Source organism: Sylvia atricapilla, chromosome 4, assembly GCF_009819655.1.
Source record: "Sylvia atricapilla isolate bSylAtr1 chromosome 4, bSylAtr1.pri, whole genome shotgun sequence".
Classification (NCBI taxonomy): domain Eukaryota; kingdom Metazoa; phylum Chordata; class Aves; order Passeriformes; family Sylviidae; genus Sylvia; species Sylvia atricapilla.
In genome coordinates, this window is record NC_089143.1 from 14,483,598 (window position 1) to 14,499,176 (window position 15,579).

Genomic DNA, 15,579 nt, shown 5'->3' on the forward strand with positions numbered 1-15,579 from the left:
TGCATAGACGTTTCCAATTTCATCAAAGAAGAAAAATCAGAATTTGGAAATTACTGTTTCACAGCTGATCACTTTGCACATTTGGCTAGACAGTAAGCTTATGCCTTAGATCTATTACCACTACACTTTGCCCATTAGGGATGAAGGAGTTCATGGTATTGTCCCATAAACTTTCCTCACCACACAAGGCACTAGTGTACAGGATTCAGAAGTTCTTTAGTCCTACCATGTATAGAACAACTTAGGAGGCTAAAGAACCACAAACCTGTTACATGACAAGAAATAATACACAAAATGCAGTCTAAACAAATGAAGAAAATTCAGATTGCAAGTTTTGAACCACTTAAATTACCTTATATATAGTTGTGTGAAAGAATAAATACTGTGAAGACAGCATTCACATTGAATACAGTATCTTATCTACATACTGCTCACCTAGGCATAAGAAATAGAGAAACCATTTGCTCTACAGTCAGACTGCAAACAGAGGGTCTCCAAAATTTCTAGTGACAGTAAGACATTATGAAATGCAACTTAACTGTTGAATTATACCTTTAAGGCCCCACCTTAAGTGGATTTTTAAACAAAAAAAAAAAAAAGCCTACGAATTGCCTACTGAATTTATTAATAACTATAAAGTTCTTGGAACAGATAACAGAGTTATGTTATATTTACTAGTCTGAAAAAAGCCTAATAAGACATTCTGGCAAGGTAAAGATAAACACCAGAAAAGTGTAGCACTGTGTAAATTTTCTTTATTTCCCCAGTGGTTCACAGGTTGTTGTAATAATTTGGTGTGCCAAGTTAGCTACCATGTTTGCTATGACAGTGTCCAGCTTTTCAGATAGATGGCACCGCAATGGGGCAGAGGAAGGGACCACTGGACTACCTGTACAACAAGAAAGGTAGTGAGAGAAGTGAAACATGAGTGACAGGTTTGGATGCCTGAGGTATTTTTCACTTCTGTTTTTTATTTTTCCATACACACAGGAAACTCCCTTGGGGGGGGAGAAAGAAGAACTTCCCTACAGCTAAATAAAAGAATAAAACAGAGAAGCCACTCAATGTTTCCGCACCTCAATAAATAAAACCATTAAAAAATCAGAAAAAAACTTTAACATTGAGATAGCAAAATATACTTTTCCCACCTCCAAAATTTCTTCAATGCCTTTGCAGCAGTAGAAAATTCAAGAGACTATTGCCTCCACACACATATACATACATCATTATCTACCTTCAGAGAGTTCATTCTGTTCTCCAGCCCCACACCAGCATCCATCCATTCCTCTCCATTCCCTTTTGCTATTACAAAGTGAGGCAAAGATGAGGAAGAAGAATAGAGTTAAGACAACCTACCAAGACGTGCAGGGCCTACTGCTCCCACTGCTAGTGTATGCATAGGTTATTCCTACTCAAGCCAAGGCTCCAGCAATCCATTTCTCCATTTCCAGCAGCAGGATTAATGGACAGCTGATGAGTGTAAGAAGCATACAAGCCTAAACGGTACCTCCTCTGAATATTCTCCTGTCTGTGACTATTTTCAGTTCAGTGCAAGGAAATCCCAAGGCAACTTCACATCATCAATATGATCAGCCTCCAAGAATCCCACCCCAGAATTAAAATTTATTTTTAACAGATCAGTAAATCCAAGTTCATACTGGAGTGACACTGGAAAAGCCTGCAAACCACACAGCTCAGCAGCCATAGATGCTCACCGCTGACCAAAGTGCTGCCTCAGAATGCCACTGCTGTCTGAAGGTACACACAGAAACCAGCTGTCAAGTGTGGCATGGTAATACAAATGCTTACTCCCTTAGAGTTTGTGGTTAATAAAATTAACCACAAACGCTAAGGCAAAGAATAATAAATCTCTACTGTTAATTTTTGGGGGGGAGGGGAGGGTGGCAAAGGAATGGTGCTGTGGAGTTTTCTGGATCAAGTTCATTTTTTGGGTTTTTTAAAAAAGGAAAGGATTTACCAGTTTTTCCTAAGAGACTGGCAACTACAAAGCACAATGCCCTTTAGGAAATAAATCTTCATTAACTACACAAACAATGCCATGACAGGCACCCAACAGCCTTTCAGCTACGATCCTTTTAGTAGTTACAAGATTCAGTTGGCCTTGCCAGCACACCTCAGGACAAACCTGAAGAATACTCAACATTCAGCACACCATTCTTCCTGAAACACAAGGAATATAGAGAGCTCCAGCTATCCTGGCAGGTTTTATAACAAAAACCAGAGTCCACCCTTCAAGGTATACTAGAGTCCTGTTAAAAGGGCTCCCTGGACCAGCATGCCACCCAACAGCTTGCAAGCAGCTTGAGTGACAGGTGAATACAGGTTACTTGCAGGAAGGACTCTGTGCCAAGACCTAGGGCACTTTGAACTTAAGAGTCCTCAAGATGTTTCTAACAGCTACAGTTAATTACAACACTGCAGAAAACAGACAGAATAAGCAATCAAAAGGACTGAGACAGCAAGTCAAAAGCAAGTGGACAATGCAATAAACAGCCTCAGCCAGAGAAAATGTAGTGGATTCCATTACAGATTATTTGGCAAAGGAGAAGCTGATAAATGACTCAACTCTAAGGAAAACTGCATGAAGCTACTTTTGGCTTCCAAGAAAGAAATTAAGAAAGCAGCTGAAAAAAAGGAAGACGCCACAGACTGAAGGAGCAATGGTGATCTGGGACAATGTCCAAGTGTTTGTTTCCTGTTTCTCCAACTATGGACCAGTGTTGCAAGACTGATAGTTTGAAGATTCTTTTTACCAAAGGAAAAAACCTTTAACCAAAGGAGCAAGGTTGCACACATGAGCCTCGCTGGCTGGAACAATTACTCAATTCTGACATCCAAAGGATATGTCTGTTTGACTTTCTAAATTTTGTTCCAAAATGAAGTGGGAAAAATGCTTCAGACAAAGGCCTACATGAGCAGTTTAATCAGCAAAAGTAAACTGAGGCTCACTGTTGGAAGAAAAGTGCACCATTGTTACACATCTACTTCCAGAATATCTGTATTGTAAGCTTTCAAAATTATTTTTTTAAGCAAGAACAGATGAGATCAGGATGTGTATCACTAATAACGATACCTTTATATATTTATAAATGAGAACAAAAAGCATAAGACAGAACTATCTCGATCAAACTGTTAATTTTTAACCTATATTAAAACACTCTGGTATGATACCATTTCTCTAGGGTTCTGAAAAGGTATTAAGAAAAGTAAATCAAATGCTTGCATTCAACCACTGCACCAGGCAAAAAGAAAAGTCACAGCTTTATGCAGAGTATCACACGTGCTCTTTTAACCCATCTTATGTTAGAAGAAACTGTCTGTATAGTAAATATAAATCCAAGTTGTATATTAAAGCTGCATAACAAACACTTTTGAGTGTATCTATATACACAGACACACACCCACCACTTTTTGGGCAATGCTTATTTACAGAATTTAACCTGGTCTCAGCTTTGTTTGCTTTCATCACTTCAAAAACAATCCTTTCTCCCTGTTCTGCTGCTTTAGAAATACACCATGTTAGTAAGAACAAAGTGTCCTGCTTCTTCACAGCTTTCAATATACACACTACAAAGCCACTAGCAACAGATTGCAGTCCGTATTCAAAGCTCTATTTTATCCATTCTCTTTGGTGTAGCAAAAGGATAAAAAAATAGTAGTAGCTTCCCATACATGAAGAGGATTGAAACATTTCAAAAGAAAGAAGGGTGGTAAAAGCAAAAAAACAAAACTCCAAAATAAAGTGATCCTTCACTATGTCTTCTTTCCCCTCTGAAAATACATTTCCTGCCTTCACAATAGTAACACTGGATCTTTCTCTGGCTTTACCAACAGAACTGAAGTTTTATGCTTCTCTCTCTGTATCAATGTTTTGTCTTTTGTTACATGAGATATCTCATCTTCTTGAATTCTTTAGATTATATTTTCTCTGCAACCCTCATCAGTTATTAAGGGGGGAGACAAGTTGCATACAAGTGCTTATTAGACACCCCCTCTCATGACCCAAGACGCTGACAAAGCCAAGTTGCAAGTTCCCAAAAGGAATAGGGTTTGGACTTGATTTAAAACATACAGTTGTTAGATTATCACACTAGCTGAGTAGCAACAGAGGCTTCCCTGTTCTGTAGATAATGGTTGTGGGGATGCTCTAAGTCCACCACAAGCCTGCCAGCTAGTAACAGCAAAAGTTAGGGATAAAAAGGAACAACTGTTAGAGGTAGTCTGAAAGTACTTCTCTGGACAAACAGAAGTGAACACGGATTGCCCAGGAACAAAGGGAATGGGGCTTTCACAGAAACTTCACAGAAAAAAACCCCAGGTATTCTGGTGTGTTCCTCCATTTAAAAAAAAGAGGAGATCCAGAAGCAAAACTAATTAAGGGCTGCTCACAAAATTCAGGCGAGAACACAACTGAAAATGAGTAAGCAAAATACAATACCCTATGTTATTTCAGTATGCTTTATATGTAACAAGAGGAGGCAGAACTGACTAGATATAAACTGGAATCAGAGGAAAGGAATGTCAAGCAGTGGTTATACATGTTTTTCAACTAATGTCGAAACAAAAAAAGAGAAAATACTAGCTAGGAGTGCAGTTTGTACAATGGCAGAATAGTATTTTTCAACTTAAAAAATGCAGTATCATTACTGAAAAAACTCTTCTATGATCAGGGCCATTAGGTAGGAGAATACTGAACACAACAAAGAAAATACCAGAAGTGCCACCAGTAAATCTGCGGAGTTCTTCCAACAAAGATATCCACAATTTGAATCCTAAGGACTGAGGAAAACTCTCAGTAAGTGAAGAAATCTCTTATTAATAGTCATCACGGCCTAATACCTTCTGGCAAACATAGGTCTGATGCTTTTGGGTTTTTTTACAGAACCAAACTGAAAAACATAAAGTTTTAAATTTAACCTGATGCAATGCTATTTTTGTGACTATGCAAACTGACAAGTCTAAGCAGTCTACTGCTAACGCTTAAGTGCCATCCAGCAATATGGTGAGACATTAAGGCAGTAAGGTCAGTTCAGTTTTTCTGATTATTTACTAAGTATTTAACAATCAATAAAATAAGTAAAGATTTTTTTTTCCAGAAAAACCACAGAACCCAGAAACACTGGAAAAACAAGGAATATGCGCAGAGCTTTTCTTCTTCTATATTTTATTTCCATATGGAAATTCAAGTTGCTTTCAAGGAACGCTCACATAAGGACTGGCTTCCAACTCTGTCTTGAGAGGTACCTTCAGGGTGTCTTCTGAGGTCACCTTTTGTTTACTTCAGTCTCTAAAGCTACATGGAGCCTGTCAAATAGAACAACTACTACTACCCTTACAGCATAAGGGATCCAGTAACAAGAGTTCCCTTATACTTTCTAGTAGTATTTAACAATCACAAATGACTGTAAAGGCCTGGTGTACTTTTCCTTTGCTACCATCTGAAGTACGATTTATCACTTCAACAGGCTGATGGGAGTAAAACTCAGTAAAACCTTTTTTAAACATTGTTTCATAACGACTCCTTTGTTTTGCCTGCTATTTAACTATTGTGAAATACAGGTATTTTGCCCATTGAAAAAAAAAAAAAAAAAAAAACAAAAAAAAATAAAAAAAAACCACACCAACCAGAAAGTTCTGATGTTTGTTTTGGCATAGTTCTCACATTTGTTTTAACACAGTTCTTGGTATTTTGAGAGTGCTGCTATCTAAACGTAAGCACTGCGAACACTAATCTTATTTACTGTATTATCAAACCTGAACAGGAGCCTGGCCAACATCTGTATTATTAATTAAAATAGATTATCAGAATAGGCTTTCATGCCTTTCCTGCTTTAGGTGACTCTTAAAGCAAAAAAAAATTTTTAGCTCTAGGGAACTACCTGTTTTTTTTCTCTCTACTTAACACATTCTTCTATCAGTCTTACAGACAAACTATGAAACACGTTACATCCATAATCAACAGCAAAACAACAGAGGAGGGCACTCCTGTAAATTTAGTACTTATACAAAGATCCCTTAAACTTTTGTACTGTGATCAGAATTCCATCTCAGTATCATCTATACTGACTAAAAGTTTGTCACAATACATCAAGTGTGCTACAAGCCTCTTTCAAAGAGAAAGCCTAACCCCAAATACTTATTTTGATTAACTGCTCTCCATGACTTATTAGTGAGAAATTTGTAATGCACACATAAACAAAAGCAACATCAACCATGCAACAGTAAATGAAAAAAAATCCCTGAAATGCAAAAGGAAAATTAAAAAAACCAAACAAACCCCCCCACACACAAAGAGAAAAACACCAACAAACCCTAACCAACCAACAACCAAACCTAAAAAAGCCCCAATAAAACTACACCAAACCAACAACACCTCAGGACTCAATGCTGAGAAAGAAGTACTGAACAGCAGAAGAAAGGAATTTTGCCAGAAAAATAGTTGGACAAAAAGACACGTCCAAAACAGTTTTGATATATCCAAATAACTTCGGGAAATATTACATTATTGAGGATTTTACCCGTTGTCACTGTAGATCTGCTACAAAACTAAGCATGAAAAGAAGCACACACATAAAGAAAACAGTCTCCCCAAAGCCTTTTCTTTTCTGAATTCTGACACTCACCACTGAAACCAGAGCTGAGTGGCGGATTTAGAAAGTAGTGAAATAATTTCAATTTTGAAAATAAGTACCTCTACAGAATAATTTCTCCTGCAGTATAAGACATGGCAACAGCACATTGGAGCACCACTTCATTTTATTACATGGCACATTTATCTACTGGTCATGCCCCAACCACAGCATCTGTCTCAATTATGTAAGAGCAGCACCTCTCTGGTGTCCACTCTAATATTGCTCACTATAACCAAAACACATTAATGATGAATAGTCACTCAAGTCCTCTTTACCAACCTTTCTGCTATGCACATGAAGAACGTAAGGAGGTCTGACTTCTCCCGACCAGCTGTCACAGCCACAGTTGGGAGAGACAACATGATGTCACCTGTCAAAACTCAGCAAACTGCCCATAACTACACCAAATACAAGAACAGAGGCAGGAGACAGTAATTCTATTTCCACCTCTCCACAGACTCTGCTTGACCTTGGCAAGTCACTGGGGTTTTCTGCTTGTTTTTTCATGTTCAGGACATGAAGAACTTTTACGCAGACGGCTGGAACAACAACAATAACTGAGTAAGGCTAATTATTATTTATTCTGCCTGGCCTTAGAACTCTTCCACAATGGCAGAAACTCTGAGTGTGTACAAGCACCTCCAAGACTCTAGACCCCAATTTTGAAGCTCCCTTTATGCAACATCACCAGTGAAAGCAGTAACACCCCTTATTAAGACAACTTCCCCTGTAATCAATAACTGATAAAAGCTTAGTTCCACAAATTCTTTTGCTAAGCAAACAACTTTAACCTTATTTTCTACACAGGCAGGTCCTAATCCACAATTTGCAACTTGCAAACACTGCCTGCAAGATCCTTTGCCACGCCTCTCAGACAAAATTAAATTACAGAGTAAAAATAAGAGCTGCCAGGAAAAGGAAAGCAGGATATTTTCTGAAGAGTATCTTTTATTCCATGCAGTTTCTACAGTTCAGGAAAAATTAGGGACCAGTATTTTGCACAATTCAATTCCCTCTTTCAGGCTTGGAAAATTCTGAATTTCACAGCAGCCTGATCAAGTTTCATTTCTATACCAACTTTTCCTGGTAATCCCCCAAAACACCACACACTAAAAATATGCCACAAGTATGGCTTTGAAAAAAACGAAGTGCAGATGAAATGTCTTAGAGACCAAGCGACGTTACCAAGAACAAAAGCAGAAAGACAGTTTTTCTGGCACATTCAGAAAAATGTCTATATTTGTCTGTGCTCATAAAGGAAAAAACTTTAAGTATTCATTCTTCTACTCAAATAACTATAAGAAATTAGATTAATAACTGAAACACTAACTAGGATCCATTGTAGTATATACCCTTTAATCTAACCTAGGAGAAGCAGAAAAACTAAATGAAGAACCAGGCGTGATCTCACACAGAGCAGTTAAAAATTAGTAGTTGCCCATACAGCCTGTTACCTATTCAATAAAGTTCTCTGGATTTTCAATGCACTGATGAAATGCCACCGCATACAAGCTAGTTATGCAGCACAACAAAATGAAGATAAACTCTTGCTCCTGAATAAGAAACAAATGAAGAAAAGTTATACCATAACCACAACCACTGTAAAGTCTTCGTGTTTTCCAAGTGAAGCATGTAAATAACTTTAGAACCACAGACTCACAGAACATTCTATGTTGGGAGGGATCCACCAGGATCATCAAGCCCAATTCCTGGCCCTGTGCAGGACACTCCCAGATTTACACCATGTGCTTGAAATCATTGTCCAGATGCTTCTTGACCTCTGTCAGGCTTGGTGCTGTGACTACTGCCCTGGGGAACCTTTTCCTAATATCCAACCTAAACCTCTCCTGACAGGTTTAGGCCATTCCTTTGCATCCTGTCACTGGTCACCAGAGAAGTGCCTGCCCCTCCACTTCCCCCTGAGAGAAAGCTCTAGGCTATGATAAGGTCTCCTCTTGGTCTCCTCCAGACTAACAGGACAGCTGATCTCAATCATTCTTCATATGACTTCCTCTCTAAACCCTTCACCATCTTCATGGTGCACCTCTGGATGCTCTCTGAGAGCCTTACATTTTCTTACATTGTGGCACCCAAACCTGCCCCCAGCACTCAAGGTGAGGCTGCCCCAGCTCAGAGCAGAGCAGGACAGTCCCCTCCCCTGCCTGGCTGGTGATGCTGTGCCTGATGCCCCCCAGGACAGGGTTGGCTCTCCTGGCTGCCAGGGCACTGCTGGCTCATGTTCAACTTTCCCCTGACCAGGAGCCCCAGGTCCCTTTCTGCAGCTCCCCATTCCCCCGCCTGTGCACATCCCCTAACACTCACCCTTGTTCAGTTTCACATCTGGTGATTGCCCAGAGTGACTGGCCGAGATCACTCCACAGGGCCTCTCCTACTTTAAATAACTACAGAAATATGTATTTATTTCAATTCCACACAAAGTTTCAAGACTTATCTACATAAAAAGATGTGCAAATAAGAGCCTCGCAAGCTTCCTGAAGACATGTGCTGTTGACTGAAGTGTTCAGGCTGCTTCAGAGAGAACAAATCATGTCCCAGCAGAATGCCATTTATTAAACAATCTGAATATTCAAATAGTAAAACATGATAACAATTATATCTTGCAGTAAAATTTTACAGATCAGTCAAGCTTTTAAAAAACAAAAATACTAAAAAGAAAGTTTATCATCTTCATCAGTCTTTATTTTATATTTTACATATAATTTTAATACATATATTAGAATATATTACACATGTAATAGTAGTCTCTGTCTATGGTAAGGATCCAAATCTGCAAGCTTAATCAAGAGACTTCCCACACTGTACATACTGAAACTCTTATGTTCTTTTCTTTCTTGGTAAAAAATTTACCACCACAAACATAGAGTTTATGCATTCACAAGCATAAAAGCAAGAAGATACATGGCCATATGTCACCATCTGGATAACTAAAGTGCAGTTGAAGAGCATGAAGTATTTTTCAGGAAATTAAATTATTTTAAACAGCATAAATAGGTTCTGAAAAACAGCTGTGATGTGACATAGCAAAGGTGACCAAAGAGTTTCTTCAGGTTGGAAAGGTTACTTAACTTTTTTTTGTAAAAGAGAGCAACCACAAAATAAACATAAAATATACATACACAAATTATGAGTAAAGAACATCACATAAGCAGAACCCCAGGAAATGAGAAACTCTAAGTTTAGCCCTTACTCTTCCAAGATTCAGTACGAATATAGGGATATGGAAACTGCTTCTATTAATAATTTCCTCTTCAATAAGTGTATTGGCTGTTTCCTTTTCTGAATTTTTACATTAAAAAAGATAATCATAATTCTGTATTATTTCCTTTCCTCATTATCATCTTAATTATTAATTAATGCAATTTTGTTCAAGGTAAGGGTGACGTGTATAACATTATAACACTATAAACATTTCCACATAAAAATAATGGAAGTTCATTGAGATCACAACTATAATTTGTAATTATAAAAATGCCTTGAAATACTAGACTTAAAAGGCATATCCACTTTCATCAAACGAATTAAAATTTCATCTGACAAGACAGCTAGTGACATTTACCTTTTTCTCTTTTCCACCTAAACACCAAAGAAGAAAATAAGTAATTCTATAAAAGCCAGCATACACAATTGCTCAGTTTTTAGAAACACTGAAATAAGAAATATTAAAAACCCATAAAAACACTTAAAATGCAAGTTCCCTGTGAAATGTTTTTGGGAGGCAGTTTTTCAGCACATTAGTGCCATATAGTTCACTTAATAATGTGCTTGCAATTAATATCCAAAGAATTTAGGGATGCAAGTATTAGGAACACAGGAAATTCTGTCCTGAAACTTCAGAATTCTGCTGACATGATTTACTCTCCAAATGTCAAACTAATACTGTGCATAAACTACATTCTTCACCCCAAGAGAGATTCTAACAAATTTAACGAATAAGACAGAATACTTGTTTGTATTAAATATGTATTTTACAAATTCAAATGACAACCTATCTTTTCAAGTGTATCTAAAACCAAACAGCACAGAACAGGTATGCATTGCACCTTAACTGTAAGGTTACCAACAATGAATTAGTAACTATAAAACCTTTCTTCAAAATCTTTGCTTGTGAAAGCACCACAAGTCTTTTAGAAAGACCTTATACGCACCTACAGGCTACTTGCTCTACTGTTCACCCTATTTTTACACATAGAAATTGGAGTTCAAAATAATGAAAAATAGTCTTAAAATTAATTATTACTGCAAAATAGAAACTAGGAAGTTAGAGGAAAGAAAATCACTCTCATTCACAAACCCATGATCATTGTGCAATTCATAGTACTGAGCAATACTTAAAAGAGAACTATTTTTGCAAAGAGATTTCAGCAAAGGATATTGCCTTTTAATTGGCTGTAACAAGCCTTTGCATACTGCACCAAATACAATAATTATAGATTATTTCTGGAGAAATCAAGCTATAGCAAGATTATTTGCAAACTTTCTTTGTGCTCTGTATCAACCAGAATAAGTCAAACAACAAAGAGCTACCTAATACAATGAATAAACAGCAAAAGTAAATAAAATCCAAATTAAGACCTTAACTCCATAAAATTGCTTCTACTGAAAGTACAATAGGTTACAAGAGTATTTGCCAGCATTTCAGAAGACTCCTTCAAGAATACAGTGGTCACAAGGATTTCCCAATAGTCTGACTTAAGACAGCACATGCTCCTCGATAACGATTTAAACATTAGTCACACAAAACCATCTACTCATTTGATTGTAAATGAGTTTTTCCCAATCTTTAACATTCATCAGGTGCATATACACAATACAATAGCTGTAGCTATGCTATTACTCAAATCTTAATAAGCACCGTTTAAACCTTCAGTGACAGTAAAAACTGTAGCCTGAAGAACCTATCCATGAATTCTAGTCCTATAGTCTTCATCATCCTGTTTCCACTTACTAAGCCTCACTGAAATCATTCTAACATCTCCTGCAGCCTAACTCTATGATGAGGCTCAGAATCAGTATGTAACTGTTACCTTCCTAGACCTGTCAATCACCCAGGACTACCAGCAATGCTCCTTTTCCAGAAATAACTCTCCCTCTTTCCCTTGGTGTTGTTGCTCTCATGACTCATCCCTTATCACTCTCTTCTTTCAGTGTGCCCTCCTGAAGGAGCCTCCCCATTCACCTGTATTATTTTATTAATTGCTTCATAGGCTTTTGTCTTGCATCCCTTTCCATTTGTCTTCATTCTATCCAGGGCCAGGATTCAAATTCAACTATGAAATCCCTGACATCCACCAGAAATAGTCTTTCTATTCCCTCTCTCCTGGGCTTGTCCAAGTCAACATCCCAGCTTGAGTCTCTCTTCCCCCCACACTGGTGCCTCACTATCAGCTCAGTCTCAGCACAGACAACACACAGGTCTTATTCATTCCACCACTGCTTCAGTCTCCTTTCCACTACTGCAAGTCCTGAACTTAACTTAAGCATTAGCCCTCAGATCTAGGGCTCAGATCCTAGCAATAACCTGCTGTTGAGATCCTAGCAACGCCCATCACATCACTAAGAGATCCCTCTAGCAGCTGAAATCTGATCACGTGACCACAGAAGTTCACACCTAAAACAGTGAAGCAATCTTCTTCATCCTTCAAGATCCAGATTTGATCCTTAGGAACATTCCTCTCTTGATAGATTTTTTTAGCCTATGGCCAGATCACACAAGCCCTTCCCCATCTCACTTCTTGAGCAGCATCCACTTCACTCTCCCCTTCAAGACCCTCGCTGGTCAAGGTCCTCATTCTAAAATTACTAATCAGGATGCAGATGAGGTTAAAGTTCTGATAAACTGTTACATTTTCACTTCTGAACTTCTTTTCCCTTGTCCTTGTGGTTAGGAGAGCTCCCCGAAGCAGCACCCTCTTTCAGAAACCTCCTACATGTTTTTTCCCTAGATCTCATTAAAAATAAAGAAACAAAATTACCAGATAGCTGTCACATCGACAATACTACACTAAAATTCAGGTCACTGATGCCAAACATTCTCCTAGGCCACCACAGATCTCCTGAGTCTTCCTTTACCCTTAAATCATTAAGCATTCTGAGTCAGGAGACCCCTCATAACCACTGAACTCCTGGATGTCTAATTCAGACATGCAACTTGAATAGCCTGATACTTAGAAATGTGACTAAAACAATTTTCTACCGTACAGTGCCTATGGAAAACCAGCATCACACCAGCAGTAAGCCTACTCGAAGTATTTTTGTCTTTTTCAAGGCTTCTCAACCTCTTTCAAAAAGAATCCAAATGCTGTGTTGTATGCCGCTATTACAGAAGTTTTAACTGGCAATCAAGTACTCAAGACAATGTCCACTATTGATCATTTCAATCTGTTATTAGCATTTACTAGAAGCTTTACTATTTACCTATAAATCTAGTTGGCTTTACTATTTACCTATAAACTTTACTACTTACATATAGATCAGGTTATCCCAGGCTACAAAGAAGACACCATTCCACACTTTATGTCATTGTAAAATTACAAAATTACAAAATGAAGTTCACGGCACTAGAGATTTTCTCTGTCATATGGCTTTATTAGACCCAGCAGAAGAATTTTCAAGCTAATAGATGCCTATAGGTATTTTTGCAGGATAAGCAATTATTTAAAAACAAGTGGTTTTCACTCAAAATATAATCAAAGAAGCAATTTCATTAATTTTGTCATCTTAGAATGATATTTCCCTAAACTGTTCACAATCAAAACCAAAAATACTCCACAAAACTCCAAAAATACTATCCTATAATCCCAGCCATAAATTATCCACTTCTTTTAAATAATAGTTGTGAGTAGTAATTCCTTTAAAGTTACTTGTCTCATGTTTCTGTTTACTTTCTCACTGTATCTGACACTGTGCAGTTTAGCTGGTCACACTCTACATATGAGCAAGTTTAACCAAAACACTCCTTGTGAGGCAGCAGCACAAGTGTGCCACATGCTGCTAACAACAAAGCCACAACGTACTCTGACTGCCCCCCAAAACTTCTGCAGTAAATTCCTTCTATTCCATTCCATCACTGCATAAACCTATGTACTATAATTGAAGCTTAGGCATACAGTTTTCACAGGGGAAAAATAGAAGTTTTTTCATTCAGGTAGCACTGAGTGCAAAAGAGCCATAAGCTTTACCTCAAAGTTGGAGTGCCCATGTGATGCTCATTCAAACTCAATGCAGGATTTACATATCACAGTCTTCGGTTATTGATTTTTAATTTCAACCACTTTTCCCCTCTGTCCAAGTTAGTTTTTACAGAACGGCCCAGAAAGAAAACTCCTTATACTATTTTGAAAAAAAAAAAAAAAGAATCAGCTACTGGAGAATCATCAAATTTTTAATCCTAATACACACAGACAACTCGGCATCAGAGCCACACTCCAAAAACAGGTCATTTAATAAAAAAAAAAAAAAAAATCAAAAATCAGGGTCCTTCATGCAATATAACTACAACATTAATGAAAGTTAGCATATTTCATTTTACCTACACTGGAAGTATTTAACAATAAGAAAACAAAACTATTTTTCCAGCTAATTATTTGCCTTAAAGGTTTAAACAATAAATGTAGCATTAAAATCTTGAACTACAATTTTTTCACTCTCCTTAAAATGGAATTTTTTCTACTGCTCTGATCACTGTTTTTAAAATAATCGACAGTTGTTTTGTCACCATTTTAGCAGACATCTGAAAAGGATAAAACTAATGTCACAAACATGACAACACTTCTAACACTCCTGTAATAATCAATAAACAAAAGGAAATGGAACCCAAATATTCGGATGAGTAAACTAAAAGAAATGTGGAAAAACTTAATTGCTAACTAGAGCACAGGCTAATAGTTATAGCAAACTCTAAAAGCATTTATTCCCTTCTTTCAAGTCCAACCTCTAAAACAGTACACTCCAGGAATCATAACAAACAAGATTAGGTTCCCTAAAGAACATTTAATTGGGAAGTTCTATATCAGCCACAAGATGCCTTCATCAGGCAAGAAACCAAGCAAAAGCTTCGATTTATTTTTTGACAAACAAGAGTGGGAATTGGAAACACTACTGCAGCCAAACAAAACAACAAAATACCATAATGCTACCTTCTCCACGAGAACAAAAGCATCAACCACCAACTCCACCCCACCCCCAAGCAGGCTGTTGCTCTCTAACCACAGAGCCAGTGCTGTAGACAATGTAATCCCACAGGGAAGACAGAAGGTCACAGACACACTGTGAAATCTTAAAATAAGGTCCACATTTTAGAAAGATCTAGTAGTACTTTAATGAGATAAAATTTCATTTGGAACAAACAGGTGGAGTATAGAAACAGCCTGTTCTTCACCCGACTGTTTCTTCCCTCAACACATAGAGGGAGGTCACATGCTCAGTGTAGTCCAAAATTAAGGATATGGCACTTCAAACAAGCAGCAGCAATCAAGATGTGGCGAGGATGGCAACGTGCAATGTAACACTGCAGGTGTGATTGCGTACTGTATACCAGCAGTGGATCTGTTATTATTCATCAGCTGTAGGTGGCTAAGAGGGTGTCACTTATTACAGTGACACATGCTCCAGCTGGCTAGCCATGATTAAGTATTACCCAGTGTGGTTGAAAGGGATGAAGACTACCATTCATTATGATCCAGCGTGGCTTAGTGGCGTAGGGAGGCTGCTACCCTTTCCTGCACCGCAGCATCTGAAGGCAGGCAACTAAAACTCAACAAAGCCCTGGGAATGGTGTGCATAGAGGAGAGAAAGGGAACCTCGGTCGCCCAGCCTGACGGCACGGGTGTCCTGCTAGCAGGGACGGAGAGCCCGCCCGCGCTCGGCGAGACCAGGAGCGCTCCGCCGCCAAGTGACAGCGCCGGGC

General features: G+C 38.1%; 1 protein-coding gene across 2 annotated transcripts in view; it reads right to left on the minus strand.

The window, feature by feature from the left end:
* Positions 1 to 15,579, minus strand: part of RBPJ (recombination signal binding protein for immunoglobulin kappa J region) — a 142,344-nt gene that overhangs the window by 42,962 nt on the left and 83,803 nt on the right. The window lies entirely within an intron of this gene.